The following is a 27,073-nucleotide window of genomic DNA, read 5'->3' on the forward strand; positions in this document are numbered from 1 at the left end:
GGATGGGCGGAAAGCGGGGATTCACGCCACGCACGGCAAGAAAGTCCCACCGCCATTTGACACTTTGACTGATCGGGACAAAGACTAGAAAGAGACAGCAGCGGCTCCAGAAACGAAAAATGCAACTGCCAGTTATTTGCCGCAAAATCTGCCTGATCCTGAAACAAAGCCTGATGAGATTGCCATAAGAGAGGAAGGGCAAAGGGCACCCCAACGTTGTCCAGCAGATTCTGCATCACTGCTGGCCGATATCAAGCATATACCTCTGTGGCGCCCACCATCTTCTGTTGCGCCGCAGCCTGCATCGTCACCTGGGCACTCATCATCATCTGCCATTGTGCCCCAGGCTGACTCCAAGCTTGAGACCGGAAGTGCACCCGCACTATTTGTCGACCACACGATACCTGGATCAAATCGGTATAACCTGCGGAGCAGAAAAAAGGAGTGATCACATCTTCAGCTTTTTGTGATTTTATTGCCTCTGTTTCCTATTCTCGGATGAAGTAGGAACCGGAGGCCTAGAGGAGAGTGGCGTGAGAGTTGTGCAAGCTAGACAGCTCAACAAACGCAACTCCTCAGTGCTAAATCCATGTGTCCGGAACCCAAGCGAACAAGCGGGGCGCGCATGGTACAAAGGCAACTGCTCTGAAACTCTAGAGCAGTGTGCAAATGCACGGGAATCTTACCAAACAGATAAGCAATCCAGGCTGAACGAGAACTGGCATGGAAGGACTGTAGACATTTATCAAACTCTCTGACATCCCAACAAGCGCATCGGCAGGAGATATTCACGACGAACACGGCGAGAGCAGAACAACGAGGGAAGATGCCGGAGCCAGCCAACGTCTCCTTCTGCAACAATGCTGATAGCGAGTTAAACGCAGTACAAAGAAAGGTGAAAAAGGGACATCGTCGAAAGAATTGTATGTTGGGTTTAACGATAATAATGTGTGTAATGAGTATATTAGCCCCGATATTGACCATACCAGTATTATGGTACCTAGAGGAAATGCACCCCCTTGAGGTACTGTTGCCTATTGTGAACATTTCCACGACGGAAAGCCCAGTCCATGTGATTTCCTATACCTTGTCCCCAATGGAAGAGAGACATAGGGAAGGATTTGGGAACAACACATTACTATTGATAATGAACATGACACACTCAATACTAAGAAAGAACAACTGTTGGGTCTGTGCCCACCTGCCGCAGCATGGTGGTAAGGGAATAGGATGGTATGTACAGCCCCTGCCATTGACTTCTGCATGTTATGCTTCCCTGAGTGCCTTATATTATGGGAAATGGAACGAAAGTGAAAATGGTCAACTAGACAAAACAAACATGAATGAATTCGAGGAAATGATTATGAAACCGGTGGGTTTCTCCATATTCCATAAAAGACGATCAATTACACCAGCAATAATGCCACAGGATAGATTGTCTGTGCCTTATAAATCTTCTGTGATCACATTGCACATGAACCCAGAAGGGAATAAGGATGCAGAACCCCCTTCATATACAGTGAATTATAACCCTCATTCTGTCCCATTCTGTTTAAAGAAAAAGGGTTCTTTCCAGGTAAGAACATTTACCAGATGCAGGAACATAGCATTCCTTGATAAAGAAGTGGAACCAATATATGTGGGAGATCCTGTGTACTTTATATGTGGAGAAAAAGCATATCCTTGGTTACCTAGGAACTGGCAAAGCACGTGTTATTTAGGCTTTCTGATTCCTGGGGTGTTTCTTTTAGAAACATCAGACATAACCAAATTGACCAGGTCACGACCTCGCCTGAATATTGAAGATGGGTTGATTGTATGGGACATAGAAAAATCATTCATACCATTTTGAGGCCAGGCGATAAACTCCTATAACATAAGACGACTGTCTAGAATATTGGAAGAAACAATAAATGGAACCACCAACATATTATATAATATGACTCTTGAGGAAAAAGGAATTAGATTGATGTCACTGCAAAACAGAATGGCCCTTGATATAATCTTAGTTGATCGCGGCAGTGTTTGCAAAATCGTGGGATCAGCGTGTTGCGTATTTGTAAGTGACTCCTCCCCCATGATTTTCGAAGCGATACGAAAATTGCATGTATTAAGCTCTGACATTCACCCTCCTGAGAGTGGTTGGGAGTTAAATATAAGCTCCCGGTTCTGGGAAGTGTTACGGTCCTGGGTATGGAAGCTATTTGCAATTTTAGTAGCAATTTTAGGAATATTCATGATGTGTTGTTGTTGCATACATAGTCTCCCCATAGTATGCACAGAAATTAGTGAGGAATGTGTTCAAATGGTACAACGAAAACCCATTACTAGACCAAATACCCACAATGATAATGAACCCAAAACAATTAAAGAATTCATGGCAATTAATATCGATGATGAAAAGGATTAATCTGAGAGCGTATATGAGTCAGAGTTCGAATCAGATTCTGAGTCTGATCTAAACACTTAATCGGAGGAAGATGCAATGTATGTATGAGGCGTTTGGCATACGGCCAAGAGGAGGGTTTGTCAGTATAGAAAAGTAGACACCCCTCGAACAGAAGACAATGCAGGATAATTGGTTGGTTGGCTGAAGACCAACCGCCTCATTTAAAGTATAAAGAATATATGCCCATTACTTATTACGCAGCTATTAGTTCAAATGGAGTGCGGCCATTTTAAGGTAACCAGAATCGCCATTTTGTTTTCTCTATGTTTCTCTTTAACATCGCCACTTTTGCCTCATTTAAAACTGCTTTGCTGTAGATATTATTCCGCTTCAATGGTCCAAGGTTATTAAAGACATGTTGAAACATTGCGCGAGGAGCCAGACAGAAAAGCCTGTTTTCCTCCTTCACATATCCTTGGAAGCAGGGAGCAAGGCATTCTTATCAGTACATGGATGCCAGTGAGTCTCCTTAAAAGAATAGCAATGCACAAAACTAATATTAAAGGGTTTGAATTATGTTCTTCTTTACGGCCCCCCTTCTGAGCGCTGTGAGCCCTCGGAGAGCAAGCTGACCTCTAGAGCATGAATCGAAACCAGGAGATAGTAAGGCCTGGAATGTGCCAGTCCCCCTACGTGCAGCTTGTCCATGAAAACAGAAGCGCTGTGTTCTCACAAATAAAGAATAGTGTTTGTAAATTCGAGATTGCAAACTGTTACTAAATATGGTGATCTAAAGTGTCATATTCGTCACCATGGTCAATCATCGCCTCCACTTCAAAGGGAATGAATTAGGGGCGGCATGGAATGTGTCAAATGTGTCATTACTGATTGTAAGATGCTCATTTTGTATATATGTAACTGATGTACGATTTTCGCTCTCTTGCATCCCCCGAGGTCTGTTAGACACATGTTGCGGGACGTGGGACCATTTGGCCAACTGAAACTATTTGTTTTTGCAATAAACCCTAGATTTCGGGAATCCAACCTTGTGTCTGGCGTATCAGTTAGAGTGTGGTGATTGTGCCTTGTTTCCACATCCGAGGGTCCCTCAGGGGCCCCTTCAAAGGCACTGGTCTGCAACTATATATTTTGGACTACAACTCCCATGGTCCCTCACCATTAACTATGCTAGATAGGTCTCATACGAGTTGCAGTCCACAACCTCCGGAGAGACAGAGGTGACAGACCCCTACTTTAGAAGACGCTGTTAGAGATGTTGAGAATGGGCCCAAAGTGGTCGCTGAGCAACTTTGTTTATGTGAACAAAAAATGCACACATTTGCGTGATAAAAATGGAAAGGCAGTAAGCACTAATCCAAAAGAAAATTCATATCAAAGAAATCATGTCTTTAGCTTAGCCATATTATTTCTGCCAGGCGTTTTAAGAAGAACACAAAGATGTATGATGTGAGGAATATACGTGTCTGCACTTGTTACAGAATACTTTATCTCTAAGTAAACAGTCCTCATTACACTCACGGAGAAGTGAGTAAGCAGCACTTAGCATGGTTTTTACACATGGGCGTAAAGCTTAGTATACTTCGGGAACTGTATGCTTATCCGTAGAAAGTAGTGTAACCATTAAAGGAATGGTTCGCCTAAAGTTTTTATTTTTTTTGAAGCGACCGCAAACATAAATACAATGTTATTCTGTTTGAAAACGCTGCTGTTTTTCTTTCCGAGTTTCTTTCCGGCTCGGAGGAGCCTGAGAAACTCGGAAAGAAAAACCGCAGCGTTTTCAAACACAACCGCATGTGTTTCTGCCTGCCTTGGCTTTCACTTTGGGTCTCCGTTGCTCCCCCAGGAGAGCACCGGAGACCCAAAGTGAAAGCCAAGGCAGGCAGAAACACACGCGGTTGTGTTTACATGCCGCGGTGTTTCTGCCTACAGCTGATTTCCCATTTGGGGCTCTCGGGCTCCCCACGGTGGGCCCGAGAGCCCCAAATGGGAAATGCTAAATACTGTAGTGTTTCTGCCTAAATCTGCTTTCCCATTTGGGGCTCTAGGGTTCCCCACGGGGAGCCCTACAGCCCCAAATGGGAAAGCAGATTTAGGCAGAAACACAACGCAGTTGTGTTTGAAAACGCTGCATTTTTTCTTTCCAAGTTTCTCAGGCTCATCTGAGCCTGAGAAACTTGGAAAGAAAAACTGCAGCATTTTCAAACACAATAACGTTGTATTCAAAAGCGACCGCAAACATAAATACAACGTTTTTAAAGCTACGGTTTTATTTCTAAGTTTTCCGGGCTCCTCCAGCCCAGAAAACTTAGAGAAAAAAAACTGCAGCTAGTGTTTATTTTTATTTAAAAAATAGCACTTACCGAGATGCAGTTGCAGCTTTTCTGCCTGTAGTCTCCGGTCCCCGTCCTCCGCGTACAGCACCAATGAAGGAAAAGCCACCCAGTGGTAGCTTTTGTTTACTACAGCTGGCTGGCTTTTCCTTCATTAGTGCCTCAAAAGCAAAAGCCAGCACAGGCGGGCATCCATTTCACAAAATGGATGCGCCCATGTGCTTGCTTTTGCAAATTTTGAGCTTCAATAGCTCAAAATTTTACATAGGAATTTTTTTTTAAACAACTGCGAGTATATTTTTTTTAATATTGCCTATCTATTTTTTAAATAAAAATTTTAGGCGAACAGTAAGTATTAAAAGCAGTGGAACTCAGTTTCTGTTAGTTCTCGCTCACTTCACCCTCTGGAATTGTCGTGCCCTGCTACTGGAACTACGCCCACCCATTGCTTTGTCTCCAATTAGATACTGACAGATTTTTGTTTGAGATCCGTTCTCAGTTTTCTCAGTTTTCATATTATTTAAATCTTAGAAATTCTGTGCTACCACTGGGCCTCTCCATAGACAACTTGAAGACTCTACATACTTCCTGATGGCTTCAGCAATATGCCTTCTTCCCAGTAACGATACCAGTGTGCTTTGAGCCCCAAACTGGTCTAGTAGAAGCATTTCCACCATCTCGATTCATGAAACCTTTGTTGCATTAATGTTGGGCCCTTTATAGTTACAATAAACGTGTTTAATTACCACGGCATACTTATCTATATAATCTTCATTTGCTGGGCATTTCTCTTTATCTTGGATTGCTAATCTTAAAAGCAGGGGGTTAAGTGGCATGGGAAATTGAGCTGGGGCTCATTAAGGGGGCTTGGCCTCCAAGGGGGCATGACCTAACTGGCAAATAGTCCATTGGGGTAGAGGGTGCTTAACTCTGCATCTCTTTGTTAATGGTATGCCTAGCAGGGGTCGACACCACCCCTTTTCTTCCTTAGTGGTGGCGCCAATCCCTGCCTGGCGTCCTTTTAACAAAGAGATGCAGCAATCACTTCTGGGTGATCACTACATCTCTTAGATAAAGGCGCATCTCAGGAGGCCAGCACCACCATTATGGAACAAAAGGCAGGCCAAGGTTTTTACGTCTGAAGCTGTCGTGCTTCAGTGGGAGCTTCAGATTTTAGAAAATAATGGCTTTGGCCATTAGAATGTATACCTTTTCTTCCATAACTGTGACGCCGGCCCCACCAGGCGCCTCAATTATGGCAGAAAATACATATTTTCAAAAGCTTGAAGCTCTTCTGCATGAACAAGAGCTTCGGGCTTTACAAAACAAAAAAGCCTTTCAAGTTGGCCTGGGCTCATCGGCTGGGGCTACCACGGAGAATTTTCAGAGACTGCCCTGGCTAGACCCACCCCACTTAAAGCCCTATTTAAGTGTCATATTCTTCCTGTTATCCTGAGCCACCCACTCCCTGCAGAGCTAAGGGCCTATGTTTGATCATACTGCAAAGGCGAACTTCAGGGAGATGTAGTGTAAGACACTTTACTATTTGCGTCATGAACGAGGGGAAACAGCCTTCAGGCAGAGGGTGTTGAGCCTCTGACCCCCAATCAGACTTCTCATTAGTGCTTCTGCAAATTATTTCTAGTGGAGGTTTGAAATCTGTGGCTCGCCAGATGTTGTGGACTACGACTCCCATGATCCCTCACCATTGGCCATGCTGCCTAAGGCTGATGGAAGGAGCAGTCCAACACATCTAGAGAGCAAAGATTGAAGACCCATGAATAACAGCCAGGGAAGGCACTCATACCACTTTTAGGGCTTCATTATGAGTATGGTGATAATTATTTTAAAAAGTTGCAATTTAAATACCCCCTATTTTTAAAAGTATCACCTATTTAGGTGTCGGGTTTTTCATGGGATATATACCGCATGGGGTACATAGGCTGCAATGGTTATATAACCCATATTTACCCCATGCAGTACTTTCTATGCACCCCAAGCGATAACTGCCATGCAATCCCAGCTCATAATTTTGCGGTATTTTGAAAGCAAGCGATGTTCAATATACCACATGTTTTTTTCTATTACCGTCTTAGGCGTACTGGGTCCCTTAGGTGCAACCGTCAGCTGCAATTAAACCCAGTCGTATTTTCAATCACAATGGAAAAAAGCAGGAGGCCTAGACTCAGAAATTCTGCAGAACGTACAGAAAGGCGATCTTGACGAGCTCTTCCAGAACTGCCCCCTCACACATCCGGAAGACAGGCTGATGACACGCGTGACAGCCTGGCGAGCTGCCAGTCCCCAGGCAGGAAAGAACCAGCGCCCGGCGGAGCGTGGAAACAGCCTATAGTAGCCGGCCCTGGTAAATTTAGACCCTCCTCCCTCCATCCCCTAATAGCTCACCCGTCCCAGGATGTAACTCTGAAGATTTTAGTGCAGTTCCAGTGCTGTGGCGGTCAGTAAGTTCCTAACACTAGCCAAGTTGGATCCTGTGTTCAAAGGTGGGGGGACGGGGGGGGCGGTGCAGCAAAGAGGGTTCCGGAGAACGCGAGGAGAGCAAGGGCTTTAAAGAAAGAGCCCATGGCCAGGGAAGCCTTGGCATTAAACCAAGGCGGGCTTGTGGACCTTAGCAAACACACACCACCAAGGAGGCCAAAAGCAAAGCACGACAACCTCAGCCACCCAAGTGTACACAAGGACCCTCTCCTTCGAGACTGCACGTCCCTGAGATTGGAACTGAAAGGTAGCCAACGGGTGGAGCTATTCTAGACGCTGTCTCTTCTCTGGGGGGTCTTCTGGGCTGTGTTGTGTAGATGTTGAGAATGTGGGGGCAATCCCTTTGAGGCAGAGTCCCCGTGCAGTCGCAGAAGACATCCCAGAGCTGGCATTGCTGGAGAGAGCGCATGCTGTGAGAGTGTGAAGGGTGCTGGGCTGCGGGAGTTAGGAGAGACAACAGAAAAGCGCCCGAGTCCTGTTTAGAGTCAGTCCAAAAACCCTTTAGAAACAGAGGAATCAAGTATGAACGTGGGTGGGGGGCATATGAGGGGGTGGATGCAGGAGGAGAGAGTGGCTATCTTCCAGCTGTTGCTAGGTTACATATTCTCCCAGCACACACTAACAGCATCTGAGTGACCCCTAAATTCCAGAACCGGTGGAGCTGTCACAGGCGTTCAAAATAAGGCGTTGCAGAATGCCAAGCAGTTTTCAAGCCCAGGCCCCTCTGCCCCCTAAAAAAGAAGGCAGCGGAAAAACAAGACAAAACATGTCCAGGAAGGATCCCAGAATGGGGGGAATTTACATGTAATACATCATCCCTGGGAAAGAGGGAACATGCATCCCCAAAACGAAATGAAACATTATGTAGAGAGGGGGGTGGGGTTAAGTGTTCAGGCTGTGGTATCTTAGACCATGAGAACAAGGATCTGAATGTCTAGTGGGAACACCTGCCTCACCCCAGTGGCAGACCCAGCGTTCCATCTGGTGGACGCCGCCTAGGGTGAGAGGGGTACAGGCAATTATGCCTAGGATGAGATGGAGGTGTACAGGCAATGATGCCTAGGAGGAGAGGGAAGGTACAGGCAATTATGCCTAGCAGAAGAGGGAAGGGTACAGGCAATGATGCCTAGGAGGAGAGGGAAGGTACAGGCAATTATGCCTAGGGTGAGAGGGAGGGGTACAGGCAATGATGCCTAGGAGGAGAGGGAAGGTACAGGCAATTATGCCTAGCAGAAGAGGGAAGGGTACAGGCAATGATGCCTAGGAGGAGAGGGAGGGGTACAGGCAATGATGCCTAGGAGGAGAGGGAAGGTACAGGCAATTATGCCTAGGAGGAGAGGGAAGGGTACATGCAATGATGCCTAGGAGGAGAGGGAAGGTACAGGCAATTATGCCTAGGAGGAGAGGGAAGGGTACAGGCAATGATGCCTAGGAGGAGAGGGAAGGGTACAGGCAATGATGCCCAGGAGGAGAGGGAAGGTACAGGAAATTATGCCTAGGAGGAGAGGGAAGGGTACAGGCAATGATGCCTAGGAGGAGAGGGAAGGGTACAGGCAATGATGCCCAGGAGAAGAGGGAGGAGCACAGGCAATTATGTCTAGGAGGAGAGGGAAGGGTACAGGCAATTATGCCTAGGAGGAGAGGGAAGGGTACAGGCAATTATGCCTAGGAGGAGAGGGAGGAGTACAGGCAATTATGCCTAGGAGGAGAGGGAAGGGTACAGGCAATGATGCCTAGGAGGAGAGGGAAGGTACAGGCAATTATGCCTAGGAGGAGAGGGAAGGGTACAGGCAATGATGCCTAGGAGGAGGGGGAAGGTACAGGCAATTATGCCTAGGAGGAGAGGGAGGAGTACAGGCAATTATGCTTAGGAGGAGAGGGAAGGGTAGAGGCAATTATGCCTAGGAGGAGAGGGAAGGGTACAGGCAGTGATTCCTAGGAGGAGAAGGAAGGGTACGGGTGATGATGCCTAGGAGGAGAGGGAGGAGTACATGCAAATATGCCTAAGATGAGAGGGAGGCTTACAGGCAATTATGCCTAGGAAGAGAGGGAGGGGAACAGGCAAGTATTTTTTCCAGGAACTGAAGATGAGTGCATTCCTCAGGAAAACGATCCTGTTGTGATCAAAGTAAATAAGTCAAGGCTGGTGGAAAGTCTTCATTAAATCAATAAATCCAATAATAAAAAAGTAGACAAATAAAGCACAAATGAATAAAGAAATAAACATGTCCCCTTCAGATGGACATTAGTCACAAACTGAATGGAGTGGTCCTTCTCCTATTGTGTCACTGCCCATTTTCCTGCAGGGTGTCTCTTTTAGTAGAATTTTAAATATACCCCAATTCCACCTGGCTTTGCCGCAGTTTGTTCTTTTTTTGGACCCTTTTGAGCATATGTTATATTATGTTACGTTATGTTATTTGGCGTTTGTAAAGCTCCTACTGCCATTGGTAAGGCCTTGAAGCACTGTGAGGATGAACGCCCTTTGAAAGACCGTAGTCTGAGTTGAGAAGTAGAGAGAGGAGTGGTGATCCAAGATAGGTAGGGAATGGCTATGTCCCAACAGCAGCCCATAACGTGTGGGTTGGGTGCTGTGTCAGATTGTCAAGAGAGCCGAGTTATGTGAACAACTGGACCGTATTTCTTGCAGGACTCAGCTGTATTTTACGGGTGGGGGTGCTAGGGCCGAGGGTAATGGATGCTTAGTGTAGGGTGCAGTCAAATAGTGTGCATGTGAAATGTGTGGGGCTATGTTTAATGTAATCTAAGTTAGGAGCCCCAGTGAGGCACAAACCAAGTGTGGCAAATACAAAGAGTGGCATGAACCTATGCCCCCAAAATACAAGTGTGATAACATGCAATGCTCTATAACGGTCAAAAAAGTGCTGTTGAGCAGAAACTGGCGTCATGATCCTGGCACCCAGGTGAGTGACTGGAGGAGTACAATCAGGTAAGGGCACAGTAACTACTCATAAGCGATCAGGATGCATCATGTGGCTGGAGGTCCCATGCCCCCAGCAGGACTCTACAGCCTGGAAGCTGTCCTATGATGTCATAAGCAGAGAGAATATGAATAACAGACTGCATACTAAGAAATGGGTTCTTTGTTTTGACGCAAGGCAGGGTAAGTGTGCTGGAAGGTTTTCTCGAACCTTCCTGAGCCAGGTGGCAATTCCTCTATCACAATGAGGGGTCTGGAGGGTGTGTTAGGTCAGCCAGGCGAGGTCCTGCTAGCTGCAGGATGCTGCTTTTCTTGACTTGCAAGTAAATACATAAAAAGAAGCCCCGTTTGTCATCACTTGAAATTGATGCGCGAGTCTGATTTCTCTGATAATGTTGGCACCACGACTCAGAGCTGTGCCTCAACTTGGGTGCACTGCCAAACTTGTGGGATGCTTCCTCTCGAACGCCCCCATGCACAAACAAATGGGAGGTAACGAGCCCTGGTTCAAGACTCCAAGGGCTTGTTGGTAGGTCAACCGTAAGTGGTGTGATATGATATGATGTGATATGGCATTTATAACGCATCTATACACAGGTGTTTCAAGGCGCGACAAGGCAAGGGAGGGGGAACGGAGGGAAGACAGACAACGATCCTACTAGGCCAGGTGTCATTTAGATCGCGCAAGTGCATGGGATGGGGGAAGGGAAAAAGTGTGGGGGGAGGCGGAGGGGACAGCGCAGTACATGGGAATAGAATAATACAATAAGTAAGTAATGGCCAGCAGGTGGCAAGTGCAAAGGTAAGTGCTGGTAGTGGGACTGTAGGGATACAGAAACAGTCCCCAAGTGCGAGGGATGCCAGGCAGGAGTGCAGGTGAGTGTGACTGGCGGGGAAGGGACCTGGGCCCGAGATCACAGGGTGGCCAGGTAACCAGTGCACTTTGCCAGGCAGGAGTGCAGGTGAGTGTGACTGGCGGGGAAGGGACCTGGGCCCGAGATCACAGGGTGGCCAGGTAACCAGTGCACTTTGCCAGGCAGGAGTGCAGGTGAGTGTGACTGGCGGGGAAGGGACCTGGGCCCGAGATCACAGGGTGGCCAGGTAACCAGTGCACTTTGCCAGGCAGGAGTGCAGGTGAGTGTGACTGGCGGGGAAGGGACCTGGGCCCGAGATCACAGGGTGGCCAGGTAACCAGTGCACTTTGCCAGGCAGGAGTGCAGGTGAGTGTGACTGGCGGGGAAGGGACCTGGGCCCGAGATCACAGGGTGGCCAGGTAACCAGTGCACTTTGCCAGGCAGGAGTGCAGGTGAGTGTGACTGGCGGGGAAGGGACCTGGGCCCGAGATCACAGGGTGGCCAGGTAACCAGTGCACTTTGCCAGGCAGGAGTGCAGGTGAGTGTGACTGGCGGGGAAGGGACCTGGGCCCGAGATCACAGGGTGGCCAGGTAACCAGTGCACTTTGCCAGGCAGGAGTGCAGGTGAGTGTGACTGGCGGGGAAGGGACCTGGGCCCGAGATCACAGGGTGGCCAGGTAACCAGTGCACTTTGCCAGGCAGGAGTGCAGGTGAGTGTGACTGGCGGGGAAGGGACCTGGGCCCGAGATCACAGGGTGGCCAGGTAACCAGTGCACTTTGCCAGGCAGGAGTGCAGGTGAGTGTGACTGGCGGGGAAGGGACCTGGGCCCGAGATCACAGGGTGGCCAGGTAACCAGTGCACTTTGCCAGGCAGGAGTGCAGGTGAGTGTGACTGGCGGGGAAGGGACCTGGGCCCGAGATCACAGGGTGGCCAGGTAACCAGTGCACTTTGCCAGGCAGGAGTGCAGGTGAGTGTGACTGGCGGGGAAGGGACCTGGGCCCGAGATCACAGGGTGGCCAGGTAACCAGTGCACTTTGCCAGGCAGGAGTGCAGGTGAGTGTGACTGGCGGGGAAGGGACCTGGGCCCGAGATCACAGGGTGGCCAGGTAACCAGTGCACTTTGCCAGGCAGGAGTGCAGGTGAGTGTGACTGGCGGGGAAGGGACCTGGGCCCGAGATCACAGGGTGGCCAGGTAACCAGTGCACTTTGCCAGGCAGGAGTGCAGGTGAGTGTGACTGGCGGGGAAGGGACCTGGGCCCGAGATCACAGGGTGGCCAGGTAACCAGTGCACTTTGCCAGGCAGGAGTGCAGGTGAGTGTGACTGGCGGGGAAGGGACCTGGGCCCGAGATCACAGGGTGGCCAGGTAACCAGTGCACTTTGCCAGGCAGGAGTGCAGGTGAGTGTGACTGGCGGGGAAGGGACCTGGGCCCGAGATCACAGGGTGGCCAGGTAACCAGTGCACTTTGCCAGGCAGGAGTGCAGGTGAGTGTGACTGGCGGGGAAGGGACCTGGGCCCGAGATCACAGGGTGGCCAGGTAACCAGTGCACTTTGCCAGGCAGGAGTGCAGGTGAGTGTGACTGGCGGGGAAGGGACCTGGGCCCGAGATCACAGGGTGGCCAGGTAACCAGTGCACTTTGCCAGGCAGGAGTGCAGGTGAGTGTGACTGGCGGGGAAGGGACCTGGGCCCGAGATCACAGGGTGGCCAGGTAACCAGTGCACTTTGCCAGGCAGGAGTGCAGGTGAGTGTGACTGGCGGGGAAGGGACCTGGGCCCGAGATCACAGGGTGGCCAGGTAACCAGTGCACTTTGCCAGGCAGGAGTGCAGGTGAGTGTGACTGGCGGGGAAGGGACCTGGGCCCGAGATCACAGGGTGGCCAGGTAACCAGTGCACTTTGCCAGGCAGGAGTGCAGGTGAGTGTGACTGGCGGGGAAGGGACCTGGGCCCGAGATCACAGGGTGGCCAGGTAACCAGTGCACTTTGCCAGGCAGGAGTGCAGGTGAGTGTGACTGGCGGGGAAGGGACCTGGGCCCGAGATCACAGGGTGGCCAGGTAACCAGTGCACTTTGCCAGGCAGGAGTGCAGGTGAGTGTGACTGGCGGGGAAGGGACCTGGGCCCGAGATCACAGGGTGGCCAGGTAACCAGTGCACTTTGCCAGGCAGGAGTGCAGGTGAGTGTGACTGGCGGGGAAGGGACCTGGGCCCGAGATCACAGGGTGGCCAGGTAACCAGTGCACTTTGCCAGGCAGGAGTGCAGGTGAGTGTGACTGGCGGGGAAGGGACCTGGGCCCGAGATCACAGGGTGGCCAGGTAACCAGTGCACTTTGCCAGGCAGGAGTGCAGGTGAGTGTGACTGGCGGGGAAGGGACCTGGGCCCGAGATCACAGGGTGGCCAGGTAACCAGTGCACTTTCAGTTGACTGCGTGGGCTGCTCAGTGGACTCGGGGGTTTTCAAAATGACTAAACAACATACAATTCATATCAGGGTCATGCTAACATGGGTTGGAGGTTCTGGGTTGGTTATCTGGTTTTATTGGTCATCTTTAACAGGCTTATTATTACCATGAATCTGAGTTACACATTTGTTGTGTCGTGATATACATCTGGCAAAGTTCTGGTAGTTTTTTATTTTCTGGTGTATATGGTCTGATGACCGTGTCTATGTAAGAACACTCATCTCTTCCATCAGTTCTGTTCAGGCACACGTCTGTCTACAAGGCTTTGCCCAAGGAATTGACCAAAGCCTGCCATTCTCTGCAACCAGGGGGTTTCGTGTTGATAAGGAGTTACCAGCAAAAATCATCATTGGCTCATAGATGGCGTGGACCTTGCCAAGTAATGATCACAACTAATTCTGCAGCGAAGGTGAGGGAGCTACACACCTGGTATCACGTGCCACAGTGCAAATGTACTGTGCTGCCCGAAAATGGACGACAGAAACATTGGGAAACAGGTAGCCCTGGGAGATTGTAGTTCGCTCACCACTATGAATGAGGATAAGCCCTATATTCCAGTTCCCACTAGGCCATACCTGCCTACATTTGAAAATCAAAATTCCTGAGATGTATGCCCCGCCCACAGCCACACAAGACCACGCCCATTTGCACATGGCTCCGCCCAAATGCCCGCCCACCTGTCAAAAAGGTAAACTCTTTGATTACATTTTGCTTACTATAGCATTGAATTAATGATTTTCAAGTCTATAGTGAGAAAAATGAACGCGCCACCGCCGTAATAATACTGCTTTCAATCCAATGACAAGGATTGAAAGCAGTATTATTACGGCGGTGGCGACACGTTCATTTTGCTTACTAACATTTTGCGCAGTTTCCGGGTCCCACCCACACCTCCACCCGATTGGCTACCATTGGCAGCCAGTCGGGTGGAGAATATGACGGAACCCGGAAAGAACAACACAATTCCTGAGATTCCAGGGTCTTTCCCGGAGACCCGGAGAAATTGTTAAAATTCCGTAGTCTCCGGGAAAAATCCGGAGGTTAGGCAGGTATGCACTGGGCATGGCAGGGGGAGGAAACTGAACTCTTCCCATTCAGTGACTTCCTCTGAGGCAGAGACATGCCCATTATATACTCATCACTATATTGTCATCTGGCAAGGAGGGACCTGTGGCTTCCTGGGAAGTTCGACTGTGGAATGAAACATCTTTTGGGATTTTTACCAAAACCAGCTGAATGCCAACGAGGTCAAATTCCCTTTTGCGTGTGAAGCCCTTACACGCTGAACTTCGTATGTGGATTATCTGCAGGCCCTGGCCACAGTGCAAGGGGCTGTAACTCCAGCCCTCCAGTCTGAGCTAAAGTTAAGTCCACACCGGCTCCAACAGTTCCCAGTGGTTTAGCCTGGCTGGATTATTCGTGCATTTATTTGACTTGCCATTTTATTCTTTTTCTATCCCATATTTCCTAGGTAAACGTTTGGATACAGAGAGACAAATAAAAAACTTCTCAGGAGGCTAGCTCAGGTGCAACGTGCTCGCCTTGGAAACCAAGACGATGGGGAGCAACACAGGTTCGATCCCCGTCGCGCTTAGAAACCGCTGGGTATTAAGCACGTTATAAATAACCTTTCATATCACCAGTGTGGTAAATAATGCAGGTCATCCATTTGTTAATGAAGTGATTGACAGAAGAGTAACTTTCACACAGTGGTGGTCACAGGAAGATGTGCTGTGAGGGAGCTGGAGAGGGAAGCTAATATGGGTTTCAGTCAGACTTAAGAATTATTTTGTTCTTAATTACGATTTTAAATCCCGTGAATCTTACAGTTGGAAGTGTCCCTAAGGTGGTTTCTCGGTCTTTATGTTATGGCACAGAGTGGGGAAAATATGTGCTGTTGTGAATGAATGGTTAGGTGCTACAGTCTTCTCAGTCCCCTTGTCTGCCTTTCAGGTTACTACTGCTTGCTTCTCAAACTGCTCCAGTGCAGTGGCAATCAGGCACAAACAACAGAGGGATGTTATTCCCTGTAAGGGCAAGAGAGAATGCGGACAGGATGTGGCATGGCGCAAATACAGCCCTTGCAGTGAGAGGTATTTATCGGGACCAATCTCTTAGTGATGGGTTAGGTCATCTGGAAAAGGCAACAGGGCTTACTCCCGGATCACAACTAAGCAACACAGATGCCATTGTCGGGGAGCTCCACATTATAGGTACACGCAGTACAATCACCAGAGAAGTGTTGATCCAGTTAATCAGTGGAGCGCTACCTGCTGAAGCAGCTCTGGAATATGGCATTGCCTGTATTGAGGTGCAAGACTTTCTAGATGGTCAACTGCTCAGCATCCGAGAAGATGTACTCCATCAAAGTTGGGCAGTCATTCTCAGCAATGGCTCTGGTTTTCTGGAATATCTGTGGCCCTGTAGAGACCTGTGACAACACAGTGAATTAAGATGTGAAAAAAACAGCTGTGCACCTACCAAGCATTTGGATGTATGGGAGGTAGGATATCACTGAAACTCTGCTCATTACTTGACTTCGACCCCAGCAACAAGCCCTGATTTGTGGCTAGGTATTAGTACAAATTAGAATTTCTGGCCCTTGCAATCTCCAGAGTTGCAATGCCTTAGCAAGATAGTAAGTGCACAGGTAGTACTGGTGGGGAACACGATATGTTGGAAAGGTCATGCCATAGGTATCACGTTACAAGTTAGGCCCCTCTTCCGGAGAAGAGAGCCGTGTAGAATGAGGGCCCTTGCCTTTTGTGGATACCCATTTTACTTTGTTTATTGGGCAGAAAAGAAGTGGATGGTAATGTTGCATGCCAAATTTGAACAGGAATGGACAGGAATTTTGCCACATAGGTTTAAAAACTTGGTATCGTTGTTGAAACACATAGAGAGAATTAAAAATGCACAGTGGGACTCGCATATTTTTTAAGTTGGGTTTAATAGCGAGAAGAGGGCTTTTAAGAGAGCGAGCCACCACACTGCCACTCGATGCACTCCCTGTGGTGCAACATGCCCTGCCACTAATTATGTTTTATCAAGACTTTTCCTTAACGCCACTGTCTGTCTAATGATATTCTCTTCGCAGGAATCATTGTATACTGCTGCAGATGCTGTAATAGAAGGGACTGAGGTATAGCTAATGGACTGAGTTGGGGCTAAATCTAGGCCCTCCAGACCCCTGGGAATGCTAACCAACGAGAATTCCTAGTTGTCAATAATGTTACAAGAATTGCGTTATGCGCCAAATGAATTAAGGGTAGATGCCCTTATGCATATTAACATTTAGATTGTAATATTAGGGCGTAGTAAAGGCCTCTCTGCGTTAGTATGGTTCCCATGAACTTCTTGCACCGCCCCCTCCCCTCAGCACTTCTCCCCTCCCCGTTCCCTTGCACTTGTGCTATCTGCATGTCACTAGGCCTAGTCAGAGTGTTGTTTCTTGTCCTCCCTGCTTCCCCTCCCTTGCCTCGCTCGTCGCACCTTGAAACACTTGTGTATAGGTGCGTTATAAATATCATATCATTAACCTGGGTTGTTTTTGTGAATAAGGAGTGGGGGGGGGGGCAGGATTTTTTTTAAATAAAGCTTTATTGTAGTTTGACATTGCACCTTTCTGCAAAAGGGGGGACTGTTGGGGAAAGTCGCCAGTAAACAAATAAAACAAAATAATGCACTAATGAATGAAGAAATAAACATTTCCCTTTTCAGATGGACATTAATCACCAACTGAATAAAGGTGGCCTTCCTCGATTATGTCACTGCCCCTTTTCCCTTTAGGGTTTCTCTTTTCGTGGACTTTTCGATATACTCCGTTTCCATCTGGCTTTTCCACAGCTAGTTCTTTAAATGCAGAATTCTGTGCATGGGCTCGATAACTGACTAAAACATGCTGTTCGGCAGAAAATGGTGCCAAGATCGTCATCACCCATGCGATTGACTGGGCTAGTAAAAACTGGTGAGCACAATGTAACTGCTCATAAGCGACCGCCAGTCGTCTTATCAGAGTGGCGGTCCAACACCCCTTGGCAAGAATCGGTGGACTGGAAGTCTTCTCATGACATCCCCTATTGCATCTAGATAGGATTGTGAATGTTAGCATGTGCCACATTTAGAGTGAATTATGAAGGTTAGGAAAGTGCCACACTTAGAATTGTGAACATTAGCCTGTGTCGCATCTAGATAGGATTGTGAACATTAGCATGTGCCGTACTCGGATGGAATTCAAATGTTAGCATCTCTCACACTTAGATAGAATTCTGAACATTAGCCTGCATTGCAGCTAGACAGGTCTGTGAATGTTAGCATGTGTCATACTTATATGGAATTGTGAAGATTAGCAAGTGCAACACTTAAATGGAACTGGGAATGTTAGCATGTGCCACACTTAGATGGAATTACGAAGATTAGCAAGTGCCACACTAGACAGAACTGTGAAGTTAACATGTTAAATGTCATATAACCCACTAACCAAAAAAGCGAAAACTTCACCACACTGCAACTACACATAAACCGCACCAACAGCACACGAGGACTGACACCGTTCCAATACTCGCACCTAAGCTCAGCATCCGGTGTACACCGAGTTGAAGCTGCCAACAGAACACCACTCCTCTCACTATCCTGCTCCCTCTTCACCCTACTAACGCATACTGCCTTCTCGTTTGCAGATCCGCCAGAGCGTCTGGGGATCAATTCCATTGGTGACGGTGCGCGGTACAAATACCTTTAACATACCATAACATCATAAGTGAACGTGAACATACATGACGGACTAGGTACCAAACAATGGGTTCTTTATTTTGGTGGGCGGTGGGATAAGTGTCAGAAGGCTGGCAATGGTTTTCTTGAACCTTCCCAAGTCAAGTGGCCATTGCTCTGTAAGAACCAGGGATCTGGACGGCAGGCTATTTCAGCAAGGTTTTCCTTGATTTACGACCCAATTAATAAAACAATGCCTCTGTTTGCCATCACACGAAATGTATGCGTGAGTGTGATTTCTCTGATACAAATAAAAAGCAGTAGCTGGAGCAGCATTCTCACAGGAATCCCGGGTGGAGGCACAGAATGTAGGTGGCTTTACAAGTGGAACGCTGCAGCAGGAGCTTTGCAACACGTCATGTACTTGTTTGCTGCCTATTTGTAGTGCAGTGTTATGGACCTGCCTTACTCGACATGGCAGTTCTTCACAACCATCTTGGTTTGTTATATGTGCATGGAGTTCCACAGGAGAAGTGCTGCAGACTGGTGTGAACCCCAGGCATCCAAACACAATTTCCTCTGCCTGCCAATTGACAGAGGTCCGGCGGCCCCAGCACTTCCCATGAGATGCCAACATTACCTCTGCCAGTGCTGCCAGATGAGCCACTGTAGGAGCTGCCGGTGTGTCATGACAGCATGCCCTTTCCCAAGACTGGGGGATAACTATGTCTTCTCTGGGTGCATCCAAAAAAAGCAGCTTAGAGGTCTGTCTGCATTTCTATTTGAACCCGTCTCCCAAGAGTGATCACTGGGTCCATAGCTTTTCCACTCCACCAGAATGTATAGTTTGCCTTGTTGATAACGGTAAAAAAAGCCAGCCACCTCATATTCAGGAACCCCACTGACCAGAGCAGGTAGAGGAGGAGGAGAATCGCATCCAAGGCCTGAGCATCGGGTTTAAAGAAGGAGGCATGGAAACCCTGGTGTATGTGTTGCCAAGAAGCAGGAAGTCTTAACTTAGAGGTGACTGAGTTGAGCATGGAAAGGACGGAAAAAGGGCAAAATACCTGCATGGCCAGCCTGGGTCTGTGGACATGTAGATGTTCCCTGGGAATTGATTTTAACCCGTGGCATCACGTATAGAGGAAGTTTTATTGAAAGTGTTCTTTCTTCAAGGTATCACCCACCGTCCAATGACTAAACTGAACTTCTCCAACAAATGCTTGGAAAATACACCAGTTGTCTTTCTTCTGCTGCTCAAAACAAATGAAAACTATGTTACCCCCGTAAAGTTCTCTTAAAAAAACACTGTAGATCCTGCTACCAGATTCAGCCCATTGCATTGCCTTCATGTGCATCAACCCCGTGTGTTCCCCACAGACCCTATCTCCGAGAGTCACTTAGCATCTGTTGAGCACCTTTTGTCCATAATCAAGTACACACAGGTACTGGCCGTCCCAAATTCTGAAGACGATATCAAAATCCAGGAAGAAATATGCAGAAAAAGATAACGACTGCACCAGCCTAAGCAGTTAGAGACCAGGGCTGGCTACGGGCACAGTACCTTCTATCTCATCTGACCATCTAAACTCTAATGCAAGGATGGAAGAAGGCACAAAGTACTTTGGTGAGCGTTTAGACTGAGTCGTTTATGATAGAAGGTGGACAAAATGACCACTTCTCGGCAGGTATACAGGGATGAGTAGTGGCTAAACTGCCTACTCAGCCCCACATTATTACTAAACCAGCAGTGATCCCAATCATAAAGGTGAAACTGGCACAACCAGCAAGCATACCTCTTTTGCCTCATTTGGTAACATGGATTGAGGGTAGCAGGGGTGGTAGCAGATTAGAGTAGCAACAGGGATGTCATTTCACCAAAATGCTAGGGGTAGCGGAGGTGACATCACATGACCCTTGACCTCTCATGACATCACAGGAAGAGGTGTAATTTGATCCCGCCCCCAAGTGACATCACAAGAAGTGATGGCAAACAACCTTTCACCCCTTGACAAAACAGGGCTTTTTTTTGGCACACCAATGAGACAATTGGCCATCACATGAGTCCAATGTGCAGAGCCGAAAACGAAGGCCTGTAACGGGGCAGAAGGGTAATAATCTCATGATAGCGCCCTATCAAACATGCATTAAATTGCACATGCATGGGCGTAACTTTAGGGGGGACAGGGGTGTTTGCCACCCCCTAACATTCGTGGTACGCCATTTGTCCACCTCATTAGGCTGGATCCTCTTTCCTTTAGATGTCATGCCCCCCCCCCTACACTGTGTACATGTCCGGCAGGAGCAGCTGCATCATCATCCTACGGATACCTTCCTTTTACAACGAGCAAGTTCCTAACGAGGCGCTAAAGCTGACCTTACACTGATGTATCCCAGCCCAATCGGCCAATCCAAGGCACCACCCTTTCAAGAAATCTCATCTCCCCATTAACCACCTCCTTTGGCTTTTCATTTCATTGGATCCGCTCTTGAAGGAGCAGGGAGCGCCGCCTCCACCCGTGCCCATCCATTCGTTGGCACCACCCTTAATTAAAAAGGGCCATTATCGCTGGTGCATTCCTGCTTTTCAATCCTCGTTAAGTGACTTAACTTTCACCTGCATGTGTTTCTAATCTAGTTAAATCTTCCGGAAAAGTGTATGGCAACAGCCGAATAGGGATGTTTACACGTCGTAGAATGCCCTCCTCTGTGCTATATTATACTGTGTGCACTGCATTAGGAGGGGCCCGGCACGGAGACGCTCCCCTTCGATGAACCCTGCTCTTTCATACAAGAGCCTGCCTCCTGACACTTTTAGCACACACAACTGAACAGCCAAGCTTATCCAAACTCCAGAACAACCCCTTGGAAGGCCATAGAACCCAGGATCCTACAGCAGGGAGGGTGTGAATCATTCTGGGTCACCATGCACCAGAAAGCGAGGGGTGAGCTGCCCCGCACAGTGCCAGAAAACAGTCTCCTTCATGCCTCCCTTTTCGAAGCACGTGAACACATGGCCAGGGGTTGCAAGGGAGACAGGGGTGACAGCAGTGGTCGCATCTGCATCCCCCAGTAACCTCCAAATGACGTCCCTGACTATCAACCCAAACAGTGATAGTACAATGATTTGAAAATAAAAGAATGTCCAATCAAGTTTCTATAATAATAAGTACATTAATAAAACAAACAATGCAATCACCTAATCAACACCAGAAAAGATCCACCCTTATAAGAGAAAGACAGAGAATGCAGACTTTGGCTAGGAAAGGGTACTCAGGTTCATAAGCAGGGCTGTTCGTGCAAAAGAATTTCAGCAGCAATGTTACTGTTCAACAATATGTCTAAAAGAAAGACAAAGAAGAGGGGATCAAAAGTCATTATGGTCCCTTAAAGTGGCCTAGTGGGGCAGGGCTCTTCAAAATACCTTTAGTTCTTGTCTTAGGTGTTCGACAGCACCAAGCCTAGCCTCTAGGTGCTTTGACTGTAGTCAAGCCAGTGTCGAGACTTTCAGGTTGTGTGGTCCCAATGGCAAGCCAGCATCCAGTTTGTTTGATATGCAGGCTCCCATTTGGTCAATTCAGCATTCAAGACGTTAAGTTGATGGCTTGGAACGTTTCAAGGAGGCAAGTCAATCGGTGGTGAAACAATGGATTCGGTAAAAATGACTGAATCCAAATGACCTACACCACCAAATTACCTAAAATAGATACTACTAAATGTCCTACTGACTAAATTTACGTAGGACATTTTGTAGTATCTATTTGGTGGTGTAGGTAATTGAAAAAATGTTCTTTTGGTTGGAACAGCTGCAGGGTATCCCCCGCTCACTATACTATAGTATAGTGAGTGGGGGTTGCGGGGGATACCCCGCAGCTCACCGGACCCAAAAGAAAAAAGCAGCAGGGGCTGCCGGGGTGTCCCCGTAGAACCCCGCTCAGCATACTGCATAGTAGTATGTGGGGGTTGCGGGGACACCAATGCAGCTGTTCTGACAAAAAAAAACAAATAAAAGGCTGCGCGGGTTTCCTCCGCAACACCCTGCTCACTAGAGTGAGCGGGGGGGGGGTTGCGGGGGACACCCCTGAAGCTGACCCGACCAAAAAAATAAATAAATGAAAGGACCCGGCAGCGCCGGTTCCCGATCACGGAAGTGAAAGGGAACTGGCGTCGCAGGTACGAGCGAGATAGAAGTAAAGGTAAGTAGGGGTTTGGGGGTGTGGGAGGCAGGGTAGGGTTTCTAAAGATTTGGGGTTGCTTTACCTTGGATGACCGAATGGGAAATGTACAAACAATTTTGTATCACGTACATTTCTCATGCGGTCATTTCCATCCCAAACTTTTCAGTCGTGGTAAAACAACCCCAAATCGAAACAATGCTACTGCTAAGTCGGCTCAGAGTTCGAGAAGGGCAAGGTGATGGCTTCCAGCAGGTTGAGTCAGTATTAGATTCAGTTGTTTCGATGGATTTGAGCCGCCTATCAGTTTGAGATGAGGTAGTCTGCTTCAATAGGGGGAGCTGGCGTCTGATTGGCTTGAAAAACATCAAGTAGTTCGAAAATGCAAAGAGTGGCAAAAGCAGTACTGCGGGTCCAGTAGCAGCTCAACGTGTGTCAAGCATGGCCAAGCTGGCTTCAAGGTGTTTTGAGATAATGAAACAGGGTTCCAGCTGATTCTGGCCTTCTGGGTTGCTGGAAAGCTCAATCCTTCAGGGACAAGGTGAGTCATTATGCCGAATAATGAATTTACTATACGTCCAAATACTGAATAGTTGGTCCAAGCGGGGCATGCTAGGGCAAACCTTAGGATCCCCCCAGCAACAATTGCGTGGGTCGTCAGGTTTTGCCTTGGCAGTCCCTGCAGCTACATTTTTATTTAATGAGCGGCAGGGGCTGGGGGGAAGTCTGCCAAAGCCCCAGCACAATTGCGGAAGTCGCCGGGTCTTGCAGTGTAGCCTGCGCTGCAGAATTTGTTTTTTGGACTACCCCCAGCACAATTTCAGCAATGGACAAGGACCAGTGGGCCATACTCCAGCGATCGCCTAGCACAGCAGCACGGGGATGTGGAGGGCGACTTTGGGGTGAGGGCAGGCTGCAGCAGCCAATAAGGAAATACCTTATCTGGCTTCTGTGGCCTGTCCTTGATTTCTATGATTAGCTATTTCAGTCAAACAGAGAGAGCGAGAGATAGCTAATCATAGAAAGTGTACTGGGCTTTGACTTTGAGCAAGTATTCCAGGAAGTATATGGCAGAAGCAAATAGCTGTTTTTAGTCGCAATTTAACCAAATACTTACTTAAAGCCATAGTCCTTATTTCCACAATTCTAAAGCTTGTCTGGCACCTCCAGTGAGCAAGAATCTTGTGCCAGTGCACAGCCAGCAGAGAGGCCTTGGTCCACACCACTTTCATCTCCCACTGTTTCCTGGGATGGTTAGGGAGCAGATCTTGCCTCTACCTTGGATGCCTTCTGTGTTCGCCTCAATGGCAGAGGACTTTGAAATAGGCTGTACTCACAACAGAGGTCCAGTGAATCCTTTTTCTTCTTGTAAGACTACAAAGATAAATCATCTAAGGAGAAGGTATCCTCTCCGGTAATGACAACATATTGCAGGGTATTGTTTCAAAGCAAGCTTGCTGTAAGGGGGTCCAATCCAGGCTATTGTAACAAGTGTCCTTTGCCTTCTGACATCATACACAGAATAGTTTGTCTCTAGGAAATTGGGTTGGCAGGAAGCTATAGATTGCCATAGCAGAAACCTAAATGGTTGAACCTCTCTCTCACCCTACCCCTCTCCTCTGGCTTCTATACCTCGGCCCCTTCCCATATCTTCTGACTTCTAAAGGACTCTGGTGAACAGCACCCTTGTGTGAGCGTAGCTTCGGTATGTGAGAGGTGCCTTTGAAGCACAAGTTCCAAAGAGACATCCAAGGGTGGGTTCCTGTGCTGTGGAAGGAAGGTGCTGTCCTTCCTCCACAAGGATCAAACGGCAGCTTCCTGGACATTGTCCACATGGCTGTTGTTGGGATACCCAGGCCTGACAGAAAATACACATCTATGTGATAGCTGTTCACTGTTCACCAGGCTGAGACTAGAATGATATCAATAATGTGGGTAGAGCACTTGAATCTGCAGATCATGGCGCTTATCTTTTGACAAAGTTAGTTTAGCCTGCTGCCAGTGTGGGGTTCTTACAAGATGGTGCTCTTCTGTCGATGCAATTTTTAGAGTGAGTTGGAGGTAAGAACCAGTATTACGCAGTCGCTCAGTCTGAGATGTAATTTTACTCTGTATAGTTATATATAAGTCTCAAGCAATGAATGAGAAATCACTTAATATGCATAGGCCGACACATGTTTCGACCCAACATCAGTCTTTTTCAAGGTGTGGGTAGCAAGTGTGAGATTGTGTATGACAGTGAGCTTTGGTAATGTGCTCTTGCTGAATAACAACCTGCCTGCCAAAGGGCCTCTGCATACAGATGGGCAGTCACAGCGATCTTTCGATGACGGGTCCGGTTGATGACCGATGTCGGCTTAAGTGTATTAATAAATCACACGAAGTATTAAGATTTCTCATTCATTGCTTGAGACTTATATATAACTATACAGAGTACGTTTACATCTCAGACCCAGAACCTGTTTGATACTGGTTCTTACCTTCAGCTCACTGTAGTATGATATCAAGTTGATTTGACTGTATAATTGTGTGATTCTAGTAGCACCATTTCATAACTAGACATGGTTTATTCTGACGGTTTAATGCACCACTATGCTGACTAGAGTCCAACACAATTATGTTTTGCATCAAAGGTGTTAATGTTTAAAAAGTGTCTCCCTACTGGAAATGTGCATTCCAGCAGCTGTCAGTATGGCACATGTAGCATTTGAACCTACCCTGCTGCCACTGCAGAGAAATTGCTGTAGATGACAAGAGACTGGTACAGCAAGGGTACATGCATGCACTGTGCTTTTGGTATGCAGCTTTATGAAAGGGGGTCTGATTAGTAGAACTCCCTTTCAGAAAATGAATTACCAGCATCATTTTATCACTATAAATCAAAAAGTCTAAAGCTTCCAGACCCTTGCATATGGCATTCCATCACCAAAGGAACTGCACCTACAGCCAGACTTGGTCTCCGACTGTGTTGTCTGGAGTGGTAGTTGTTTAATTGCTGCCTATTTCTTCATGGATTTCAAGTTTTCTTCAGAGCTTTGGCAGTCAATACCTTCTTTTTTGTGATCATGGACAAAAGGTGGTCAATAGATGTTATGTTATGTTGATTTCTACCGTACACTGCTACCACCCAGAGGCAGTCTCCAGGCGCTCGTGTCTCTGCAAGAGAATAGGGCGGGGTGTGTTAGTGAGGATAGGATGATAGGACAGGTTCAGAACCAGGATAAACTGGCATCTGAGTGTGTTGTCTTGCATTTAGGAGTTGGTTGAGAGGACCGGATTGTTGTGACCATAGGGGTAGGACTGAGTGTCTTGGATGAGTGCTAGTGTTATATGTTGGGTGTGTAGGTTGTATGCGGTTACACTGGTGGTATGATCGTGCACACTGGTTGGTTGTGTCCGTAAAGGGGGGATAAGTGTTGCAGTTGTCTGTTAGGTGTTTGATGGAGTTGTGTTGGTGTGCGTTTTTGTGTGTAGTGTGGATCGATTTGTGGATTAGGTGCATTGGTATGTTCCATCTAAGGTTATGTCCAAAGTCTCAGAGAGTTGGTTGAGTGTGAGCATTGGATTAATGCTAGGTGCCTCTATGTGTGGTATGGCTAGCCCATAGTTGTGTATAGTGGCATAGGTTACATTGAAGGAGCAGGAACAGGGAGAATTGGTTAGTACGTCGGTTCATTTCAACAGTGCCTCAGAGGTTTGTCTTCAGCGCAGATCTGGTTTCCGCTCAATGTTACCCTCCAACACTCATCGTAGTGGTCCCTTAGCCAGCCCCGCTTCCTCTCTAAGCATAGAGGCTAACTTTCCCCACAGTTCTTTCAAGTGCTAAGGGTTGATTGCACCTAGTATGTTACTATTTACTCGGCAGGGATTAGTCGGAGTAATTGTGCTTTGGTCTGTTGTGAGATTGGCTGCTACACGCATGCACAATTGGTTTCAATACATTTTGAGGAAGTGAAGCGCGCGTGAGCTACCCTAGTTATCTGGGTGAGACATGGCTAGTGTAATGCTTCAATTTAATGCATGGGCTTCCTGGATGCACCTATTTTGCGAGTGGGGTGTCCTTCCCAGAATCTGTCTGCTGTGGGGCAGGCTACTCCTCGCCGATCTCGCTAGCTATGGCACATGACTGGGGGTAGGAGAGGAGATGGGTGGTGGGGTATTTTGATCTTCCATGATTTATCTGCTGTTGTCTGTGACCATGTCCCTTAGTTTCATTTGTTCCTCTATGCTTTGCTGCCATTGTAGCTTTGCGCTTGTCATTGGCTGTTGAATAACCATGTTTTTAGTCATTTCCTGATGGTAGGGTGGTCTTTTGTGGTTCTAATTTCTTTGTGTCCGTAGGTTAGCAATTAGACGTGAGAATGCTGTCTCTCCGAATGTACTCTTTTCCTATTGTTTTGTCTCTATTTGTAGGTCGTTGGTTGATCTTAGGTCCCTTCTTGGCTTGCAGCAGCTGTTCTTGACTTGGAGGAATAGGAATTTGTCTCCTTTTCTGTGTAGGAATTTATGGCAAAGCAGAGGACTTTGAATTTGGTGCATTTTTTTTACTGGTAACCAATGTAGGCTTCTTAGAGCTGGAGTGATGTGGTCTCTTCTGTTTAGTCAATCCCTTAGAGATTTGGTGGTAAGAGCGGATATAGGCGCTCCCAAAACCAAACCACCGCCCCACAGAGGGACATTACCATGCATGAACTGCC

This window comes from Ambystoma mexicanum, chromosome 10, assembly GCF_040938575.1.
Source record: "Ambystoma mexicanum isolate Mex_15411 chromosome 10, UKY_AmexF1_1, whole genome shotgun sequence".
Lineage (NCBI taxonomy): Eukaryota > Metazoa > Chordata > Amphibia > Caudata > Ambystomatidae > Ambystoma > Ambystoma mexicanum.